This window comes from Aedes albopictus, chromosome 3, assembly GCF_035046485.1.
Source record: "Aedes albopictus strain Foshan chromosome 3, AalbF5, whole genome shotgun sequence".
In the NCBI taxonomy this organism is placed as follows: domain Eukaryota; kingdom Metazoa; phylum Arthropoda; class Insecta; order Diptera; family Culicidae; genus Aedes; species Aedes albopictus.
Window position 1 is genome coordinate 251,511,667 of NC_085138.1, and position 23,801 is coordinate 251,535,467.

Here is a 23,801-nt window from a genome sequence, read left to right on the forward strand (position 1 = left end):
CTCTCTCCGGTAGCATCTTTTGCGTGTATTACTGCATTAAAATCCCCTCCTAGAATCACGTGTTCGGCACTACGCCTCAAATAATATGCAAGTGTTGTGTTGAAGAAGTTTTCGCGAGAGATCCTATTCTGTGTGCCTGAAGGAGCGTAAATATTAATGATGGATACCCTATCATGAATCTTTACAGCAATCAATCGTGAGTCTAAACTTCGCTCTACGTGAGAAAACTTAATGTGACTTCTAAGTGCAATCGCAGTACCTCTACGCGTATGATCCACATTGAAAATAATGTTGTATCCTTGAATTGACATATTGACACTTTCCACTTCTTGTAGAAGCAAAATGTCAACATCTTGTGATCTAACAAAGTGTTGCAGAGCGTTCAATTTGTTAGTGTTAGTAATGTTGTTGATATTGATTGTGCAAATAGTGTAGCTTAACGACTCCATTTCAGAAGCTTATAGGTGTAGTGTTTGCTATTGCTTGAGTTTTTTTGAGCGCCCTTTTCCACGCTGCTTGCCAACCATAGCGAATGCGCTTGAGTCCTCACTGGTACTACCGTCTTCTTGCTTGTGCTTACCTTTCTGGTTATCTTTTTCGTTCGACACGATGCTCAGTAGCTTCTGCATTACACTACTGGCGGACGACGGTCCTGCTTCGCATTCTGTCTGCAATGCCGCAACCCGTTGATTGGATGAGCTCGATCCTTCTGCCGAACCATAGTCGGACGCTGCGTCAGTACCCGTTTCCTCTGGTACCACACCTGCTTGTGTGATGTTGTTGGTGTCTGCTTGATGTGAGGTATCTCCTTGGTCACTCACTTTGTCATCCGTAGTAGTGTTCGCGTTGATCGTCTCCATTTCTGCGTCTTCCCTCATTCCAGTAGTTTCTACTGATGGACCCGGATTGGATTCAGACGAGGTCGATGTATGGGTAGCCGGTGTAGAGACCGATGTTGTATCGTTCCGTAGACTCACAGAAGAGCTTTCGGTCGGGTTGCCCCTCACAGCCCCTGCATAGGAAGCTTTCTTGAGTCGGTCGTTCAAACCGGCCTTCTGCGCCAAAAGCTTCTTATTTTGGACGCATGATATTCCTGTGTGGAGGTACTCTCCACAATGACGGCACGTCTGTCTTTGTTTGGGGTATGTAACCAGGGTGGATTCTCCATCTATCGTAATATACGATTTTATTGGTTCTCTGAGAACCATCCGCACCAGGCGAATACCTGATGAGAGGCCAGGGAAATGGTGCTTGTCGCTCCACAGCAATTCCTGTACAGACAGCACATCGCCGTAGATCTCCATGTGCCTTTTGATCTGTTCGTTGGTAGTGTTTTCGGATAGATCATGCAGCCGCACGTCTACACATCCATCCGCCATACGAAGCCGTAGCTTGTATTTCACGCCCTTGACCTCGTAATCAAGATTGTTATCGTACTGGTCCACTATTCGTTGAGCGATAGCTTGTTCCGTGACCTTTACAAAGGCGCACTCGTCTGTGTGACTCAGCTGTATGCGAACCAGCTGGGAGCGTGTGATGCCGAGCTGAAGCCCGACCATATTGTGTACCTTTTCTGAGGTTGGTTTTTTCGGCAGTTTCGCGAATTCCACGCGGAACGTGTTTTCACGGATTTTGTGACTGTTCATCTTCGAACCGGCGTTCGAGACGACACACTGAAAAAATCTTTCCGGCACCGGACTCCGGGCCGCCCGACACGTGGTTTACCGTCGACACTTCTCTTAGGTTGAACGATTATCGAGCCGCAGTCGAAAAGACGTGTTAACGCTTCGGTTGTCGAAGCCCTACTGAGTTATTGAAATGGTTTTCCAGGAACATTTTTTTGTTATGGAATTTATTATTTTGCCGCTTATGACAGACAAGTTTATAACACAATATATTATGGTAATAACTTAAAAATAATCGATTTTATTATTCACAGCTCCTTATGCTGTTGTTATTCCCTTCTGCTCGGATAGAAGCCTCTGTATAACATTCTATTAGTGCTCTATTTGTTTCGCAATTGAATTTGCCAAGATTTTATTGGAACAGACTGCTACCATTTTACTAAGTAACCAATCGATAATTTCAAAAATATTTTTATGATATTGTTTTCAAAAGGAATTTCGACTTTCGGCGATTTTTTTTTTTACAAATGCCTGCTTATTATACACAAAAAGAAATTTTGAAAACTACAATTGACGTAAATATTAGAACGTTTAAATTTCCAGTGTATTTCATTCGATTTTACATAAAAGAATTTCTTGCACGCTAAATTGTCCAATATCTAACCTATGTATCATTATCCACAAAAGCCCCTGACTCTCAACAAACGGTAAAATACGAGCCCCTTGTAACCAGCGGTAAACACTGAAACTGAATGTAACACCAAGCACCCATCAACTGATGTAACATCGCCGTCCTGCCTCCAATCGTTGTTCCACACAGTTGTCGGCCACAACACAACTGTGAAGCAATATCTCCTCACGCCCACGCACCAATCAGTCCAGCTGCAGCGATTTACACTCATCTCATTGTATAACTTTACGACCGCGCCGCGCGGTTGCAATCAACGACCGGAGTGTCTTGTGCAACTCGAATTGTCACCCTTCTCCGGTTGCCATCAGCAGGCAGGGCAGGACGGTAGCCTTCGAAGGCTAATAGGGCCCTCTTTCACGGATCGATTACAATCTGTCAACGCGTATCCGGCCAGCTCAGCGCAGCCAGCGACGCGGACGGCACGGCTGTGACACTTGATCGTTGTTGACCATCAATCGCCGCGTCGATGCAGATTGATGGATGATCGACTTGCGTGTGTGTCAAGACGACACAGTTCAAAGGGGTCGTGGAGAAGTAGTTCAACAATGGTTATTGGATCCGTGGAAAGGAAGGCTCCGAATGACACACACTGTACTAGATTGGACTGAGTAATCGGTCCGAGCGTGCGGGGGCGTCCTCTTCAGATTGGTTTGGCGCCTCGCGTTCGTCGGTGTCGTTTCGGACCAAAAAAGGGGACTCCAAACACGAGATCGCAGAAAGTAAACGTTTTCGCGCGCGCGTGGAGGCGGCTCGTACTCGATACTTGTAAATCATACGCCAATCCCGGCTGGTTTCGGATTCCGAATCGTGAGATGGTGCGAAGTTATTGAAACCTCCAAACTACAACCACTCGAGACGGGAGCGCATCTGCCAAAAAAGGGAGGAACGGTCGTGAAAGATTTATCTCGCCACTGTTTCTCGAACAAGTCGGTGATATTTACGTACATAGAGAAGCAACTTCTTTTTTGTGGACCACGGCCACCGAAGTTGAAGGTCACATCACAAACACAGTGGTCTGATGGTGGTGAGATGCCACCCGCCTAGAGTAGTGGAGGCACACTTTCACTTGAGTTTGGCTTGAGACATGTGCGATTCAATTCGCGTCAAGGGCATGCTGACTTGAAGGAGCATCCGAACTGGTAATGGAATTTAAAGGTGATGGCGATGTCACTCCCGAGAGGTGCGAGAAAGTCACTCGAATTTGAATTAAAATAAACACATTCATTTTCATTGAGCGAGCCCGTACCACAATAATGGCAGACGAGGGAGGTGGTAAAAGCACTCAGCAGCACCCGGCGCGGCAATGATTTATATTGCACTCTGTGCGATGATTACTCCCTCTGAATCATGAGGTGAGACTTGCTCTTGGGGTACTTTTTGGATTTTTTTAATTGGGAATCCCACGTTTTCGGAAAAAAAAGAAAAGAATGACCAAACATAGAAACATTAAACTCTAGCTTAGACACAAGCGCTCTCACGCGAGCCAGCAGATCGTAAAACTAGTTTACGAGTGTTGTACTCCTCTATTCTTTCTGTGATGATCATCAGTTCGAATCTTGCGCCATTCCTACGTGCCGTAATCGATCGTGAGTGAAATGCTAACTACCTGATCGGCCAATCAGGAAAAGGTCAATGTATGCTTTATGCTCGTCAAAGTGGTTTTGATTTGCTCAGTGACAGTGAAATAGTTCGAAAATTCGTCACCAAAAGAACGGTACATACTTGTTTGCGAGTCTGGCTACGAGTTCTAGAATTTCACTAGAACTCGGATCGGTATGTTCGACATGTGTGGTTGTGAATTTGAAATCGTATCGAACTCATCGATAACCGATCGTCAAAATGTCATTTGGTGTTTTTATAAGCTTCGATTCGGCACGGCTGAATCATTTCATTACCATCTTCTTCATTTTTTTATGCTTTTTCTTGGCGGATGCATCAAAATAGACAAAGCCTGCTTCTAAGCTTAGAGTTCTCAACACACCAAAGCAAACCTCAATAATAAGATTTCAAAGTTGGCAATTCTGTATGAAAATCAGCGTCTGTCCTATCAACTTTGCACCACAGTGTAGTTCAAACTTCGCACACTACCGAACTATCGTTTTTAAATAATTTGATTCGAAACGTGCTTACGGCGTGGATTCAGTGTTCTCAGAAGCAACTAGCTTGATCTAAGCTTCGGATATATGCTCTGGAATGCTTTTAGATTTTTTTTGGAAATTATTTGTCAATTCCTTCAAAAGTTCGTTATGAATTTCTTAGGCAATTCGAAACTTCTTAAGAAATTTCTTAGATATTTTTTTTAAGTTTTTTGGCAATTATTCTGGGAGTTCATCCAACAATTATTCCTTGAGAAATTTCTTTAAAAGTTTTCTCGAGAAATTGAACGCAATTTACTTGCCACTATTTTTAGAATCTATCTCGGTAATTGCTTTTGGAATAATTTGGAAATTCATTCGAGAATTGCTTTGTAAATTGATCTGACATTAAGGTCGATGCAAATATTTAGTTTATTTTAAGTAAACCACCTCACCCCCCCCCCCATTTGTCAAAAATCCTAAAATATGTATTTAACCCTTTGGAGCCGGATTGTTTGCCTTCGCTGCCGCAACCTCGCTGGCCTCGAACACGTTTCTTATGCTCTGTTTCATCACCGGGGTCATATTGACCCAACCGGCTCCAAAGGGTTAAGGGGCGTAAAAAACATGGAACGAGATCGCGTAGCGATGGAAGAGCTGTACCGCGCTAAGGACACACGAAAGTTCTACGAGAAGCTGAACCGCTCGCGTAGAGGCTTTGTGCCACAAGCCGACATGTGCCGAGATAATCACGGGAATATTCTCACGAGCGAGCGTGAGGTGGTCGAGAGGTGGCGGCAGCATTACGATGAGCACCTCAATGGCGACGTTGCAAGTACCGAAGGTGGCGTGGTAACAGATCTAGGAGTATGTGCACAGGACGAAAGACTTCCGGCCCCTGACCTCCAAGAGATTGAGAAGGAGGTTGGCCGGTTGAAAAACAATAAAGCCGCTGGAGCTGATCAACTACCAAGCGAGCTTCTAGAATACGGTGGAGTAGCACTGGTGAGAACACTACACTGGGTCATTACCAAGACTTGGGAGGAGGAAGTATTACCGGAGGAATGTATGGAAGGTATCGTGTGTCCCGTCTACAAAAAGGGCGACAAGTTGGATTGCGGGAACTACCGCGCGATCACACTACTGAGCGCTGCCTACAAGATACTCTCTCAAATTTCATGCCGCCGTCTATCACCGATTGCAAGAGAGTTCGTGGGGCAATATCAGGCTGGGAACACCCTACAACGGACCAGATGTTCGCCATCCGCCAGGTGTTGCAGAAATGCCGCGAATACAACGTGCCCACACATCACTTGTTCATCGATTTCAAATCGGCGTATGATACAATCGATCGAGAACAGCTATGGCAGATTTTGCACGAATACGGATTCTCGGATAAACTGATACGATTGATCAAGGCGACGATGGATCGTGTGATGTGCGTAGTTCGAGTATCAGGGACACTCTCGAGTCCCTTCGAATCTCGCAGAGGGTTACGGCAAGGTGATGGTCTTTCGTGCTTGCTGTTCAACATTGCTTTAGAGAGGGTGTAATAAGCAGAGCGGGGATAAACACGAGTGGAACGATTTTCACTAAGTCCGTTCAGCTGCTTGGTTTCGCCGATTATATTGATATTATTGCTCGTAAATTTGAGACGATGGCGGAAACGTACATCCGAATAAAGAGTGAAGCCAGGCGAATCGGATTAGTCATTAACCCTAAAAGGGATACCTGGGGTCCATTGGACCCCAGGCGCCTTTCAGAGCTCGTCTTTGATGGAACACACTCGGCGAGGTGACGAAACTGAGGTCATGAAGGTATCCCTTTTAGGGTTAATGTGTCGAAGACAAAGTATATGATGGCAAAGGGCTCCAGGGAGGAATCACCGCGCCCGCCACCCCGAATTTCTATCGACGGTGATGAAATCGAGGCGGTTGAAGAATTCGTGTACTTGGGCTCACTGGTGACCGCCGAAAACGACACCAGCAGAGAAATTCAGAGACGTATTGTGGCAGGAAATCGTTTTACTTTGGACTCCGCAGAACTCTACGATCGAATAAAGTTCGCCGTAACACGAAGTTAACCATCTACAAAACGCTGATTAGACCGGTAGTTCTCTATGGGCACGAAACATGGACCCTACGTGCAGAGGACCAACGCGCCCTTGGAGTTTTCGAACGGAAGGTGTTGCGTAACATCTACGGCGGAGTGCAGATGGAAGATGGGACTTGGAGAAGGCGAATGAATCACGAACTGCATCAGCTGCTGAGAGAACAAACCATCTTTCACACCGCGAAAATCGGGAGGCTACGGTGGGTGGGTCACGTCATCAGAATGTCGGATAGCTACCCGACTAAAACGGTTCTCGAGAGTACAAGAAGACGTGATGCGCAACGAGCTAGATGGGTCGATCAAGTGGAGGACGATCTGCGAACCCTTCGCAGAGTACGGAACTGGAGACACACAGCCACACAGCCATGGACCGAGTAGAATGGAGACGACTCCTACGTACAGCAGGGGATACTCAGGCCTTAGTCCGACTAGTAAGGTAAATAAGTAGAGGCAAAGTAAGTGATAAACAAATTTGAAAAGATATGAAATTAATCAAATCGATGCATAATCTCTGAAAGTATTATACGACAAAGGAAGACCCATCAAAGTCAAATGAGCAACACGTCTTCTTTTTATCGCCTTCCAAAAGTGTCCGCGCTCCGAAAAGCGACCAAGCCTTTTCGAACGTACCATTGTACCCAACACACCGATCCGTTTCTTTCACGATTCACGAACCGCAAAAACATGCACCCAGCAGGAAGTACATTTGTGAAAGACATTAAAAAAAACCGCGCCGCACATAATTAGCCAATTGCAAATGCGCACAACTACTCGGCGCAGACAGTCGTCATTTAACCTCCTTTTTGGTGAACGGATTCATTGATCTTGATGACGGCGCGACGCGACCATGATCTCATACCTACAACAGTTGCAACCTAGGGCTGCTGACTGGTGGGTAGCAGCAGAAAGACCCTGAGACCTTAATCGATGTGATGTGTCACCCAGCGAACAACTTACCGCGTCGCCAGCCGCGTCACTACGTATGGTTGATTTCGTTGACCCCACATTCAGTGTTGTGGTGACAATCGTGAATCTTGGTTTATGTCCTCACCCAAATCAGGACCTTAAGCGGTAGCGGCTGCAGTAAGGGACAAATTGGGAAGCTCAGCGATGTCGTATATACCACACGGTCGGTCGGCTCCCATATTTATTTCGATTCCATTGGAGATATAAATCAAATTAAGCCGCTTTCCAGTAGTGGAGTATGGATCGATCGGGCAACGATTTGGACCATGCAGCCGAACCACGGCGATGTGGTGTGGCAAGTTGTCCACGCTTATTTGCCACCCACCTGCCATCACCATTCGAGAACGAATGTTGGTTTTCGTCCGATTCGATTCGGTTCAGCTCAGTCGCGCAGCCCAGAGCACACCCCAAAAGCTAGTGCGACATCGATAAACAACGAGTAATGGACGAGAAACGCTTTTTAAAAATAGATTTTCTCGTCATCTACGCCGTCGCGTACATTCTGTTTGTTGAGCTTCCAACAACTAGCGTTTGCTTCTGATGATGTTGTTTCGGTGAGATCTTCTCTCGATAAGGTATTTTCTTATTTTGGGATTACGTTTCAGGTGTTGTGTGCTCACCGTTCACAGAAGATTGATATGCATCGACGGGAGACGAACCTGTTTTGAATTGCTGATTTAATTCTGGTTTGTTGTCAGTGTGTCTGATTCTAGGTAAATCGTAAAATAGGAGAAGCATATTTATCAGACGAAGCAATAATCGTGCGGGTGTTCAACAAAACCATACTGAGGATGACGGGTTCGATTCCCGGTCGCTTATGAGACTCTTTGTAATGGAAACTTTCTTGTCTACCTTAACTGAGAAAAATAATTTATCCCAATAAAAACGTTTAGTCTACAGGGAGAACTACTTTCAGTAAAAATGGTTAATTCGTATGTCATGCCTCGAGCATGTGCACTTATCAACAGTTACTACACTCGTATCGGAATTATCCACCAAAAATGTATGTAATGACACAATCTTCTTCTTCTTCTTCATCTTGTATGGCTCAACGTTCCCTCTGGAACTTGTCCTGTTTCTCTTTAACTTCGTGTTCATTGAGCACTTCCACAGTTATTAATTGAAAGGCTTCTTTACCTGCGATTGCATGTATTTGTATATTGTGAGGCAAGTACACTGATACACCATGCCCGGGAAGCCGAGAAAATTTTCCCAACCGGAACGGCAATCGAACCCGGCGTCTCCGGATTGGCGATCCAAGGCCTTTATCACTGCAGACCCACTGGAGCTGTCACAATCTGGCCAATTTGTCGAGTGACCAATAACATATAACAATTATTTAAACAAAAAAAATCGATTACCTATCATGACAACCTGCGCACGATGTCAACATCACGATTATTATCGAAGTTTTATGAACCTCGGATTTTTCTTCGAAAATGATTAGTATTTGGGTTATATTTCCATAATCGGAAGAAAACATTCTATCGGCGAAATTTTCCCCATACACTTTGTATGGAACGTTTTTCCGCTCAAAACTGTACTCAATGAACTTAAGTTTGAAAAATAGCCAAAAACTTAGCTAAATCAAAATTTTCCCGATGGATTATTTTCATATTTTCCAATTATAAAATATAGCCAAAAAGCTGACATTCTCTGAAGAAAAATCCGAGGTACATGCAAGTTCGATAATAATCGAAGTTTTGACACCGTGCTGCGACTGAGAATGCACCTAACGTGGATTCCTTCAGGAGTTTCTTCAGGGATTATGCCAGCAGTTCTTTTAGAGATTCTTCTGGAAGTTCAGACAGGGATTTATTTTTGAATTGCTTCTGATATTCCTCCAGCAGTTCTTTGGGGTATCCTCGAAAAGTCCCTTCAGGGATCAATGATGTATACATATTACTTTTTACTGACATTTACCAGATTTGCTGGTATGTCTGAAACATAGCGGAAAAACTTGTATTTAAATGGCATAAAATGGTGCTATTTGACAAATTGAGAGATGAAATTTGTGAAAAATATGCGTTCTGGTGGGATTTGAACCCACGGCTCCGTATTTGCTAGACCGGCGCTTTAATCAACTAAGCCACAGAACAAGTAACGATTCTGCGGAATAAATGGCCAAACTGACTCAGAAGCCACACCATATGAACAATCCTTTTTCCACTAGCGAATACGCAGTCGTGGGTTCGAGTCCCACAAGAACTCGAATTTTTCACAAATTTCATATCTCAATTTGTGAATTAGCTACATTCTGCGCATGTTAATTACAAGTTTTTCCAGTATTCTCTAGGGATTCTTAGACGAGTTCCTTGAGGGATTTCTCCAGAACTTCCTTCAAGGATTCTTGTAAGAGTTCTTTGTGGGATTCCACCAGACATTCTTACAGGGATGCATCCTAGAGTGTATATTCCTAGAGGATTTCCTTCAGGTATTTTTTTCGTTTTAGAAGGCAATGCAGAAAGCTTCAGAGAACTGGTTTAGAGTCATTTTCGGGGGTTTCGGAGGGTCTCAGGGGCCTACATGGTGCCCGAGAGGGTTTTAGGAGGATAACGGGTGCGTTTCTGGAAGTTTCAGAGCATTTTCGGCGGGTTTCAGGGGAGTTAGGCAGGCGTTTTCATGGGTTTTGGAGAGTTTCAGGCGCATTACATAGGGTCCGTGGAGGGATTTTGAAGGCATTTCAGGAAGCTTCGGAGGAGTTTCAGCGGGTTTCACAGGCTTTACGGAGGTATTTCCGGGAGTTTCGGAGGGTCTTGGGTGCGTTACATGACGGGGTTTCGGAGGCATTTCAATAAGTTTCAGATGATATTCAAAGACCCATTTACAAAACAATAACCATTGAAACACCCCTAAAATACCTTTAATCACCCCTGAAACTTCAATAATCCCACTCAAATGTCCTTGAAATACCAGTAATCCATTTAAAATGCCCCGCCTTTAGGGTGTTCCTGAAACAACCCTGACCTGAAATGCTTCAAAATGCCCCTGAATCCTCCGTTATTCCATTGAAAGGCCTTTAAACTCCCCTGATATGCTCTTGAAACGTTTCTGAAACTCTCTGAAATGCCTTGAAACACCCCATAAGCTCCTGGTACCGCCCTTTAATCCTTTGGAGCCGAATTGTTTCGCCACTGCAGCCGCCACATCGCTGGTTTTATGTTTGGTTTCTACGCCGGAGTCATATGTGATCCCTCCAGCTCTGAAAAATTTCAGTAATCTCGTGGAGCGGACCTGGTGTGATGGTTAGAACATTTGACTATCACACCGAGGACCTGGGATCGAATCCCTCCCGACAAACTCGCAAAATGTGAGTTCTTCCTTCGGAAGGGAAGTAAAGTGTGGACCCCGAGATGAACTAGCCTAGGGCTAAAAATCTCGTTAATACAGATAAACAAAAATTACAGTAATCTTCCACAAGCAACAAGCTATGAAATGGAAAAGTTGCTGATGTCTCGGTAAAATAGATGTTTGCTGATTACTCTACTGTGCGGATCACAGTAAATGCTTGAAAAATACTGATATTCATGCAATCTGAATAAAGCGCGTTCCTTGAGGAATTTTCCAGGAATTCCTTCATGTATTCTAGGAGCTTGTTCCAGAATTCTTGTAGTAGTTTTTTTTAAGATTCTTTCAGAAGCTCTTCCAGGACTTCATCCAGAAACACCTTCAGGTATTCTTCCAAGAATTTCTTCAAGAATTCCTCCTGGAGTTTCATCAGAGAATTTGAATGAGAGTTCGACTGTATTACTATAGTTGTTTTTATTATCGATAACGCAATCTTCTCGACCACAAAACGAGTTTTATTATTTAACCCGACGTTTTCGGCGCAGGTATTGCATCTTTTTCAGCGCAAAAATAAAGTATTCGTTTTTGGTTTGGGGTTATGGCGAGCTGTAACTTGAACTGGGTTTTGAAATTTTGGTACATGACTAAACGGGGGTGAGAATTTGAAGTTTAAATATTATTTTGCGCGCGATTTTTTTAGTCTGAAGAAGGCCCCATACCTGCGACGAAACGGTAAATAAACAAAAAAACTCGTTTTGTGAACGAGAAGACTGTGTTGCCGATAATAAAACAGCTATTTCTTCAAAGATTTATCTAGAAGTTCTTTCAGGGATTCCTCCAGGAAATCTCGGAGAAATCTCTGAAGGAATGCTTGGAGAAATTAATAGGGGATTCCCTTGACAAACACCTAGGGAAATTCGTGGATAAATTTCTGGAGGAATCATTGGAGAAATCCCTAGAAGAATCTATCAAAGAATGCATTATAATGCAGGAATCTCTAGAGGAAGTTCAGGAGAAATCCGTGGGAGAATCTCTGAAGGAATCCCAGAGGTATTCTTGCAGAAATTCCTGGATTACGTGAAAGAGTCCCTGGCGGAATCTCTAGAGGAATTCTTGAAGGCATCCTAGAAGAAGTTCTTGTGGGAATCCCCGGGGCAATTTTTGAAGGAATACTAAGCGGAATCCTTGGGGAATCTCTGGAGGAATCTTAGGGAAAATTTCTGTGGGAATCTCTAGAGGAATCCCTGAAGGAATCCCTGGAGAAATCCCTAGAGGAAACACCAGAGAAATTCCTGGTAGATTTTCTGTTGGAATCCCTACAGAAATTCTGCGAGAAATCCATTAGGAAATTCCCAAAGGAATCCCTGGGGAAATTTATAGAGGAATTCATGAAAGAACCCCTAGATTTTTTGCAGGAATCCTAGGAGCAATTCCTGTGGGAATTCCTGAAGGAATCCCTGCACGAATTCCTGACAAAGCTCGTAAAAGACTACTCTGAATCAGTGAAATTATCCCCGGAAGAATTCCTGGATAAATCACTGGAGGAGTTCCCAGAGGAATCCCTGGAGGAATTTATAGAGAAAATAATGAAGAAATGTCTAGAGGAATTCTTGGGGAGATTCGTGGTACAATCTCCGGAAGAATCTCTTGAGGAATTCGTGGAGGAATTCCAGGAGAAATACGTGGAAGAATTCCTAGCGGAACCTATATAGAAATTCTTGGAGGAATCATAAGAAAAGTACTTGAGAGAATTTCCGGAGAAATCCTTGGGGAATCTCTGGAAGAATTTCTGTGAGAATCTCTTGAGGAACCCCTGCAGGAATTTGTGGAAGAATACCTAGAAGAATTCCTGGAAAAAATCCCAAATGGAGTTCATGGAGGAAATCGTGGAAGTATGAATGAGGCATGAGATTCCTGGTGAAATTTCAGAAGGAATGACTTCAGAAATCTTGCGAGAAATTCATGGGGGAAATCCAGGAGCCTAGAGGAATTCATTAAATAATCACTAGAATTTCTGGAGGAATCTCTAGAGAAACCCTGGGAGTAATTCCTGAGGGAATTCCTGGAAGAATCCCCACAGGAATTCATGGGATAGCTCGTAAAAGACTACCTGATGGATTCCAGGAGCAAAATGGAAAACTAGAAGAATTTTCTGGAGGAATTACTGGATGAACCCTGGGGGAATCCGCGAAGGAATTTTTGTAGAAATCCATGGAGGAATCCCGGGAATCCCTTTTAGTAGATACGAGTAAACCTTCGATGGCCGTTTCCCAATTTTGGATGCTGACAACCTTTAGCTGAGCTTTCGAATAAATTACAATTATATTGGTACGCAACCTCCATGCAAATTTGTTAAACTAATTGGCACACTTTTGGCGCCGCAAATTTCGCCGTAGGCGTACCGTAACCGGTTGAACTTCAACCAAGAAGGTTTCATTTTTCACTAGAGCCATTTCCGAAAAAATCACAACGTTTTTGCCCAAACCGCAATCATTGCCAAACAAACCAGAACCCCGCAGTTGGTTGCACTATACAATCCCACACTACCGCGCGGCGCAGTGTTTTGCCACATGATGAAAGCCAAAACCAAGAACAAGAGTGTTATAAAAATCACACATGTAACCGCAAAAATTGCCTTCAACCAGGTGTGTACTCCAAAGAGTGGAAGTCATTCTACTGTACAATGACAATTCGTATCGTAGGTTGTCTCAAGCTCGGCGCGACTACTCACCAACGACAACGACGACGCGTAGGTGGACTCGAAGGCTGTAAGCTGTAAGCGCTCGGCGACGCAGGCTTTCAGCTAACCAACAGCGTGTTTGCATTAGCAGCCAGCCATCACCAGATCGTGGAATTTGGGTGACATAATTCCACACACCTACGACGATGATGACTGTTGTCTTTCCGGATTTGCTTCCTTCCTGGGTTCCGGCGACCGCCAAAAATCTCGTTTGACGAAAGAAAAAAAAAAACAAGCGAGAACAGTCGAAATTAGGATCAATGTCGGTCGGTTGGACGAATTTGCATCTCCCCCAACAAAGTGAGGGAGGAGGCGTTGGGATTAATTGGACCCTGTCTGAGTAAGTGCGCCTCAGTTTATGGTCATGCGCCGTCGTAAAAGTTGGACCGACCGGGATGCTGGAGCTACCTTGACCCCGAATCTTTTGAGCTACACTGAGCTCAATCCCACATGCGTAGTCGATGTGTGGATACACATTTGCAAGTTGAATTGCTGTGTTAATGAAGCAATTTATTTGGACTGTGTCATTTCTCAAGCTTCTTTTTAGCTAATCTAGACTCGTGACGCCTCCAGCGATTGTAGGTTTTGGTTTGAAACTCAAATTGGGAATCACTGGTTTGGCCATTTGTCACTAAAAAGGCAACATTTCAAGGACAATGTCACAGTTGGGATCTTTTGGTTTCCGACCGAGTTGAATTGAGTTGTCCAATCTTGCCTGCAGGCAACGAAATTTGTCATCATTATTTGTTCGGAGTAAGTTAGTTGATTTGTTGATTGACATTCCATCTTAACAAGGATGAAGCGTGATTCTGTGTATCATCTACACAATCATTAAACTGAAAGCTTCTGGTGTTTCTTGGTATAACGTTCCAACGGGAACAGCGCCTTCTTATCAGCTTAGTCTTCTATGCACACTTATATATGCAGTTTTCAATTGAGGCCATTTTTTGCCCAAGCACCATTAGTATATTGAGAGACAGTCATGAATCTCTTGGGCTGCAAAACGGTGAGTCGAAAAGGAGAGCGTCCAACATAGCTCTGGTCCTCACAAGTTCCTACCTCATGCTTCCACGGGTCAAGCGATGACAAAGACCGCCAGCTAAGAGTTGTGTGTTTTTCTGATTTCAACTAGATTGAGGAGTTACGTCTCGAGTGTCTGTTCACCAAGGAGGTGTGGCTCAAACAGTGTCGGTTCTAGCATCCAGCGGCTGAGTACTCGTCCGGAAGCTATACCTAAGGTGGCAGCCCCACCACGGTGGATAGAGGACCTTAGGCCAACAATCTACTGTTCACGACACCCAAAAATCGTTACAGAAACCGAAAATGGCGCGAAACAACGGACAAGAATTGTAACTTGGAATGTATTAACCCTAACCCAGCAGGGTGAACTGGCACAACTAGCCAATGAGGATGCCGTATGAAGCTTGAGATCCTAGGACTGAGCGAAGTCCGTTGGCCGTACTTTGGAGAACACAGATTGGCGCCGGGTCAAATTCTGCTATACTCTGGCCTACGAGGTGAACGCGGTTTCCTGCTCAGCGCTCACGCCCACACAGCGCTCATGAAGTGGGAACCTATTAATGAGAGGATAACTGTGGCCAGATTCAGAACACAGGTTCGAAACCTTACCATGATCCAATGTTACCAACCAATGCTACCGAATTGCAAGACAAAAGAACTGTTACAGTGAACTGATTACTGTCGTGGATAAGATTTCAAAAGGTGATATCCATATCCTCATGGGCGACTTCAACGACCAGGTTGTTTCCGACAACTCGGACTATGAGCACGTCATGGGACGCCATGGTCTCGGAGAAATGAGCGAAAATGGAGAGCTGTTTGTAGAGTTTTGTGGCAACAATGACATGGCTCTCGAGAAGGAAGTGAAACGCTCATGTAGACGGGACAAAAGTGGGCGTGGCCGGACTCCCTAGCCGACGAAGGCGAGAAAGCCGCAAACACCGGCGACATCCGTCTCCTCCACAATGTTTCACGTCGCCTTAGTGGGACTAAGATGAATGCTACGATGGCTAGACACGTCTGGACAGTTACTGACCGACCCGGCTGATTGGTTGAAACGCTGGTTCGAGCACTTTGGAAACCTTTATCAAGTGTTGGTCACGCCATTAAAACCTCAGCATGATCCGCCAAGGGTTCGACGCATTACCCGTATCAACACCGAAGCTTTATCAGTGCAGGAGATAGAAACAGCCATCCGTAACATGAAATCGAACAGGGCCCCAGGGGTCGATCGCATATCAGCTGAGATGCTCAAAGCTGACCCCGTAGTATCCGCACAACTACTGCATCAATTATTCTGCAACATATTGGAAACCGTGACATTTCCGACCGTACCCAAAAAGGGTGACCTGACTGTATGCGATAATTGGCGGGGCATCATGTTACTGTGTATCGTTCTCAAAGTCCTCTGTAAAGTGACCCTTAAACGGATACAGGAGCAGATTGACGCAACTCTCCGACGGTAGCAAGCAGGATTCCGTGCCGGACGATCCTGTGTGGACCATATTGTTACGCTTCGTATCATTCTGGAGCAAATCAATGAATTCCAGAGTCTCTCTACCTGGTGTTCATTGATTACGAAAAAGCTTTCGACCGTCTCAATCACGGAAACATGTGGGAAGCCCTCAGACACAAGGGTCTCCTTGAGAAAATCATCGGCCTCATTGAATCACAGTACAGGGCATTTTCGTGCAGAGTACTGCACAACGGTGTTTTGTCCGATCCCATGCGGGTCATTGCTGGAGTGAGGCAAGGATGTATACTATCACCGCTACTGTTCCTCATCGTAATCGACGAGATTCTGGTAGGTGCGATTGACCGTGAACCAAAATCGTGGATTGCTTTGGCAGCTCATTATCATGGACCACCTAAATTACTTCGAACTTGCTGATGACATTGCTCTCCTAGCTCAACGGCGCTCTGATATGCAGAGCAAGCTCGATGATCTTGACAATCGTTCCTCAGCGGCAGGTCTTACCATCAACGTCAACAAGACCAACTCGTTGGATGTAAACACGGTCAATCCTTCCAGCTTTACGGTAGCTGGACAATCAGTGGAGAATGTTGAAAGCTTCCAATATCTTGGAAGCCAAATGGCGGCCGAAGGCGGCATAAGTGTACGGATCAAGAAGGCGAGGGCTGCATTTGCGAGTTTAAGAAATGTATGAAAAAACAACCAGATTAGTCGACGCACCAAAATCCGAATTTTCAACTCTAACGTGAAATCGGTACTGCTTTACGCCCGTGAAACCTGGTGCGTATCAGTGGAGAGCACTCTTCGGCTGCAGGTCTTCATCAATAGATGCCTGCGGTACATAATTCGCGCGCGGTGACCTCACAATTGGATCTCCAACGTGGAGCTCATGTCATCGAAAGCCGATAACGACAGAAATTCGGGAGCGAAAGGCCCGCATGGGTTCATGGCGGCACAGCTTCAGCAAGGAATCAAAGGAAGTCGACAGAAATCTGACCTGGCCAGGATGGAGATCTTTCGATTCGGCCCTCTTTACAACCATGGGTGCTCAGGACTGAAAATAAATATGTAATTAAAAGTTATACACTATTTTCCGTGGCGCAATTCGATTCCTCACATCCTGTATGTATCCTTATTATGATATGATGCAAATAAATGCATGTTGTATATGTTTATGGTAATACTGCTTCCACCTTTCAATAACTACCACATCCTAAAAGCAACTCACCCTCTCATATGACAATACCGTTTGAAGACTTTGCATGGATTTGATTGCTTCAAGGTTACAATTTTTGGAGTCAGTTCATACTATTACTAATTGTGCATAATTTGCGCTAAGTATTGTTTTTCAGAATTGCACTTCTCCGCTTGCGAATAGTGTCTACCAGAACCAATGAGGTCAATTTCATCCGAAAAGTGCCTTCTATCATCGATAAGAACGCATTTTTCGCTTAAGTTTCACTAGAAAATCAAAACTATGAAATCCAATTTAGCCCTGTTATTGGAACGCTCCAAGCAAGAACGCCACAGATGTCAATTAGCATTTTTGCTCTAGTTTATCTAGCTTATTGATGATCATATGCGTAACCATTAAGCACGCTCAGAAACTACTGGGTTAGCCAACATCTATCATTAGATGTAGGGTAGGTAGCGGTTCAACAGGCTTCAACTTCTTCAATAAGTATTGCCATATATGCGATGCATATTAATGATTCGAGAAAAATCTGATCATACCGGAGCAGATCATACAACTTGCTGAGCTTGAAAACATCTGCAATACATATATATATACCTATTAAATAGAAACAGCCATCATGACCGTTTGACTCCAGCTCGACTAAAGTGCTGAAATATGCTGGTATAGTTTTGCATCCCAGCGCCCCGAAGTGTTGACAAGCCCAGTTCAAAGCTTTCGGTGGGATTTAATTTATGATATCCAAATGATGTGAAAATTTGTTCACATCCTACGCTGCTGACTGTGGCCCACTCAGGTTTGAGTTACAGTTGAAAGCTTGCGTAGGATCTCCACGATCTCGCGGAATGCTACTATCTTAATGGCTCTGAATGGATCGCCGAGCAGTTTGTTTCGAAATTTGTGGTCAATTATGTGCTTGATAGCACTCCCGCTTTTGTTTCAATCAAAACTTCTTCTTCTTCTTGGCGTAACGTCCTCACTGGGACAAAGCCTGCTTCTCAGCTAGTGTTCAATGAGCACTTCCACAGTTATTAACTGAGAGCTTTCTCTGCCAATGACCATTTTGCATGTGTATATCGTGTGGCAGGCACGAAGATACTCTATGCCCAAGGAAGTCAAGGAAATTTCCTTTACGAAAAGATCCTGGACCGACCGGGAATCGAACCCGTCACCCTCAGCATGGTCATGCTGAATACCCGTGCGTTTACCGCCTCGGCTATATGGGCCCCAATCAAAACTTATTAGGTAATAATTAGCTTCATTTGACAACTTAACAGCCAATATAGACACGTGCCCAGCGGGTACACTTTAGCCCGTCAAACATAGACCACCTTCAGACGCGCCAACTTGGACACATTATTGGGGGGGCAAAGTCGGGGTTTTCTGATTTTTTGTATGGGAAAATTGAAAAATCATCAAATATTGGGGGGGCAAAACCATGCTTGCCCCCCCCCTAAGTTGGCGCCTATGACCACCTTCCAAACTGAAGTGCGCAAAACTACTTATTACCTGTAAATATAAAATACACCAGATAAAAACAGTCTCGAAACGTGTTCGCGATTGCCAAACCAAACAAAAGCGCACGGGGAGTCTTGCGGTCGGTTCGCGAACTTGACCAACAACTTTAGGTAAGTTGAACCACTTAGCCTTCTGATGTTTAGTCGCCGACTGAGGATTGGTTTTGATTTGTGAAGTAATCACTCACCAAACAAATACAAACGGATCAAATGGAATGGTTTTTAATGATTCGTGCAAATGCGCCAAAAAAGTGCACAATGCCGCAATCAACGCTCGACGACGACGACAAAGCGACGACGCGTCAGTGGCAAATCAATACAATCTGCATCGCGCTGCTGCCGCGCAGAGATTACGATCCGAGACGTACTTTGGACAAATATCCATCATCGCTCCGTTGTTGTTGGGGAGACAACAAAAGAAGACAGGCAGCGAATGCCTCTGACCGCCATGGGTTTGCAAACTTTCTGAGTGTTTCTGACCGAAGTCTACGGCCGAACAATTTTACAACAATTTTCTTTGAAAATTTCACTTCAACCGGGACTGCTTTAGGCATAGTTTACATCAATCTTTTTTTCAATCATTCTTAGAAAAAGTAAAAATTCAACTGAATTACGTGCATTTTCAGTTTGACGATAGGTAGAGTTTGAGTTTTGCTTGCCAGCATCCACAAGGGTTCAATTTGTTTGAAGATAATTAAGGCTGATCACAGCTACATGGAGCATGTATCCCTCGTCTAAAGGTATGATTGATAAATACCAGAGCGTGGTATAATTATAGATCAACCGTTCATTGTTGGAAGATTTCATCTGCCGGGCACGTGTTTGAACAACTTTTTACGGGTTGACTCAAAAACATCCACCTTGGATTGGAAACCACTGCTTCCCTCCGGTAAGAAGCAATAACAACAACAGCAGTAGCCCCTGCATGGTTGCAGTTAAAAGCTTCACCCAAACAACTTGGTGCCCCGTCCGCTGCCGGGGCCACTGCTAAAATATTTATCATTATATTTCATCTGTCAATATGTGTTGTAAACAATGCACATACCTTCAGCACCATCATCACCGTCGTCGAACGCAGGCAAATCTGGTCAAGATGCAATTCATCTCGCAAAGCGCCCCCTAAGGCGAACCTGTGCCCGTAAGAGTCTGGATGTGTCGTGTTGTGAGTATCAAAGCGATACGATGTGTAGATGCGCTTCGCCAAATGTGTTAATTGGGCGCACCGCACCGATGCTGGCTGGCTGGCTGGCTGACTGGCTGATGAAGTTGTTTATAATGAGTCGAATCTTAAACGGTACTATATCTACCATGGAGAGACTTGATGGACGAAGTTGCTCACTCGCGCACGCGCGCCCACCTTCAGACAGACAACTCACTGTTGATACTAGGAGCCAGGGGCTCTGATGATGATGAACTCAGGAAAGAGACTTTGACTGCGCCTGTTGCTGTTAGTGCTGGCTGGCTGATGTCACTGTTTGTTTCCATCTAAACGACCTCTTCAGCGGGGTCTATCTCTGTTCGAGGAGGGGCGACACGTCGCGACGGGTTTTGTTTTCACAAATGGATCTGAATAGTTGCATGCTAATCAGGCGATTCGAAGAACCGCTCGATAGAATTACGGTGTTCTGTGGTCTACGAAGAGCATTTCAGAAGCAAGCATTGGTTTATGTGCACCAAACCTGAACTCGATCTGTTTCAGTAAAGTAAAATCTATTTTATTTTATTTTATTTTATTTTAGGATATCTGAACATGATATAAGATGACAAACAAACAAAATGTATCTTGTTCCAGTATCCATACACATCAAACGCTTTCAGCAATATTTTGCTGAATTTTGCCGAGCTGAAGGGTCAAGCAAAATGTTTTGCTGAACTTTTAGCAAAGCTTGCTGAATTTCAGCAAAATGTTACTGGCGATCAGCAGGGTTTACTGAACAAATCAGCAAATTTTGCTGAATTTCAGCAAAGCCAGCCAGCTTGAATCAGAAATAATTAAAAACTTGTTTTCATACTTTCCCACTCGCAGTATATTTAATCGATCTATGAACTTGCGGGCCGCAAATCTGGAACCCTCGAATTTGTACCTAAATATACAATCTTCTTATAACTATCATTTGGCAATCCCCGCACCAAAGTGGATCTGTGCCGCAGGCATTCTTCAACACACCGACAACCAGACATGGGTAAAACACCAAACCGTGCCGCACCGGTGGCGTGTTTGCCCGTAAATACACCACCGTGTGTGTTCATATCACCACCTTCGTTCAGTTTCTACTGATGAACACGCAGTGCGACTGGTAAAACACTCGTGTCGGTGTTATAACTCGAGCCTCAGTTTCGGCTCCGTGTTTTAGTTTTGGTTGGGCACGGAGGCCGAGTGTTTCCGATTGTATGAAACACCAAAGCAGTGAGCTCGGCCACAGTGCGTGGTAGCTTGGCTGCATCAGAGCCACTGAGTCAGAAGGGACGAGAAAGACACAAAAGGAGCCGCCAAGTACTTCACTCTCGTCGTCGTTCAACAGCATTTGCACTGGTGCTGGAGAATGAACGGCACCGAGCGCTTGAACTCGCAAGAGTGTTTTGCTAATCGGAAACACTCGGGCTCCGTGTTACCCGAAGCGTCAAACACCGTGCCCAGTGCCTGAGCACCGCCACCGACACCGGTGTTGAGCCAGACACGGTGCGTGTTCGTTCTGAAACACGGAGAGCTAGGTGGTGGCTTGGCAACCACGGTGGTGTGTTTGAGCATCGACTCCTCGTGCAGTGCAGTGTTTGGACATGTCTGCCGACAACCACATGCACTCGCGCAGACGCAGTGGAATTTAGACGATCTAGAACGATTGCATCATAACTTCCTTCACTACCATACATTGACTAGCATTCTGCCTTGGCAGGTGGGCACAATTCTCACCTAAAAATAGAATATCACTTTGTGTGAGTATTAAACTAAAGGTCATGCTAATCCCAAACAGCAGTCTCATTGATCCCATATTCTGTGAATACTATGAATATGAAGTGAATCAGATCCGAATTACTTGAATATAAAGTGAATTAGATCTGAATCATTTGAATATGAAGTAAAGTAGACCTGAACCAATTGAATATCAAGTGAATCATATCATCACTAGCGTCACCTTGGCCAGAATTACGATGCCCAAGACCTTCTTAACAACTTTACCGAAGACTTGCAACTGCGCAACTGCGAGAATGAGCTGCACGGTCAGAAAATTCACTCATTTTAGCGCTTAAGTGGGACAACTCAAAAATGAGTAAATTTTATTTCCAGCGATAGCGCTGGCCCAAGTGCGAAAATCTCATCAGTTCAAGCCGTATAATATTCTTGCTGATGTGAATAATATTATACGGCTTAAACTGATTGGATTTTTGTCCTTGGGCCAACGCTATCGCTCATTTTTTGAGCTGTTCCATTTTAGCTCAGTTTTGTGTGAATCTCACTCATTTTAGAGTAAATTTTTCTTAGCGTGTGTTTGAAATGGCTCATTTTTACATGCTAACTATTGTAACCTAGCGGTAGAATTGCAAACCAAACTGCTTGTCTTTAAAACGGCAACTCTTCTTCCACTCTCTTTAGAATTTTTATCACGAATTGTGTCCCGAAGAGGTTGCTCTAGGAATTTTGATGGACATTCCTCAAAAGATTTCTCCTGAAATGAAAATGTATACTGGAAACGTAACATTTTCCACAAAACTGCAGATAACTTTGATAGAAGACATCTTCAACATTATGATGTGTTGAGCAGTGCTTGAAAAATGAAGCATTTTTCCCAAAACGATGCAAAATTCGCTCCACTTTGACCGGCGTTTTTCAACAAAGAGCGGTAGCTATATGCCTTCATTGGCTAACATGCTTCAGAAGCACCAGACAGTTTGCTTCACAAGCTAATCGATCGATGAGGAACAGCAGTCGCAGTTGGTTGATTGCTGGCACTGATAACTGGTCGAATTTTTCATATTTACTCAGATTCAAGCACTGGTGTTGAGTAAAAATGTCGTAGCTTTCGAACAATATTTGAATTTCGAAAATCGGTACTAACGAACATTGTTAAAAAATGTTTTTTGTAATTCTTAAATTTCAAGATGGAATTTCTCTTGCTTACTTCAAAAGTTCCAGTTGTTTCACCAATTCCTCATAAGATTCTTACAGGAAGTTCTCCACAGTTTCCTTCCCAAAATTCCTCTATCGATTTCTTCAGAAATTCAGATTTTTATTGCAGGAATGCTGAAATTTTTGTTGGAAATCCTCGGGAGGTTTTCTTAAGAATGTCTCTATATATTCCTCCAGGGTTCTTTTCAGGACTTCCTCAGTGGATTATCTCAGGCATTCCTTCAAAAATTTCTATAAAAAAATCTGGAGAGATTCTTCTAGAAGTTCCTTCAGCGGATTTCCCAGAAGATCCTCAAATTCCTCCACGGGATGTATAATAAATTTCTATTGAGATTTATTGTGACTTTTCCTTAGGATGTTTTCAGAAATATTTGCCGGGATTCCTTTAGGAATACCTTCAGAGATTCTTTTAGGAATTTCTTCAGAAATCACTGTAGCATTTATTTCTTGGCGGAGAATTTACCGCAAAATATTTTCCAGTTTTTCAGGCAATCATCCAGAGATTCCTAAAAACATCAATTTCTTTAGAAATTTCTTTTTGCGGATCCTTCAATAATTCTTCCAGATTTATTTTAAACTTCTGCTGCTATTTTTTCTTCGAGAAATCTCACAGCAATTACTCAGAAATTGTACCAGGGGTTTTGGGACAGTTTTTCCAAGAAATTAAGTAAAAAATGCAGTAATCATTTACAAACCATGGAAAAACAAAAAGGCAGAGTTATATCTGGGATTTTTTTTAGAAAAGTTCAATCTAATAGGTATGACGAAGCCGAAACATGTACCGAAAGAACTAGAGAGTAGATTGGTGAACGTCCTATTTATTGGGCAGATATCCCGAACGCTAAGCGTCCGGTTTTTAGAGATTGATTGATTTGTCTTTATTAAAGAGACTTTCAGCCCTTGGCTGGTTCGTCTCTTTTTTTAGAGATACTATCTCAACCCTTCGGAAGGGAAGTAAAGCGTGGGTCCCGA

General features: G+C 43.9%; 1 protein-coding gene and 1 long non-coding RNA gene across 7 annotated transcripts in view; both read right to left on the reverse strand.

The window, feature by feature from the left end:
• Positions 1-23,801, reverse strand: part of LOC109422269 (dystonin) — a 707,557-nt gene that overhangs the window by 414,288 nt on the left and 269,468 nt on the right. The window lies entirely within an intron of this gene.
• LOC134290040 (uncharacterized) lies at positions 18,415-20,382 on the reverse strand. Its single transcript, XR_009998816.1, has 2 exons — positions 18,662-20,382; positions 18,415-18,517 (listed from the first exon to the last, which is right to left on the reverse strand). It is a non-coding gene; the product is annotated as an uncharacterized LOC134290040 (long non-coding RNA).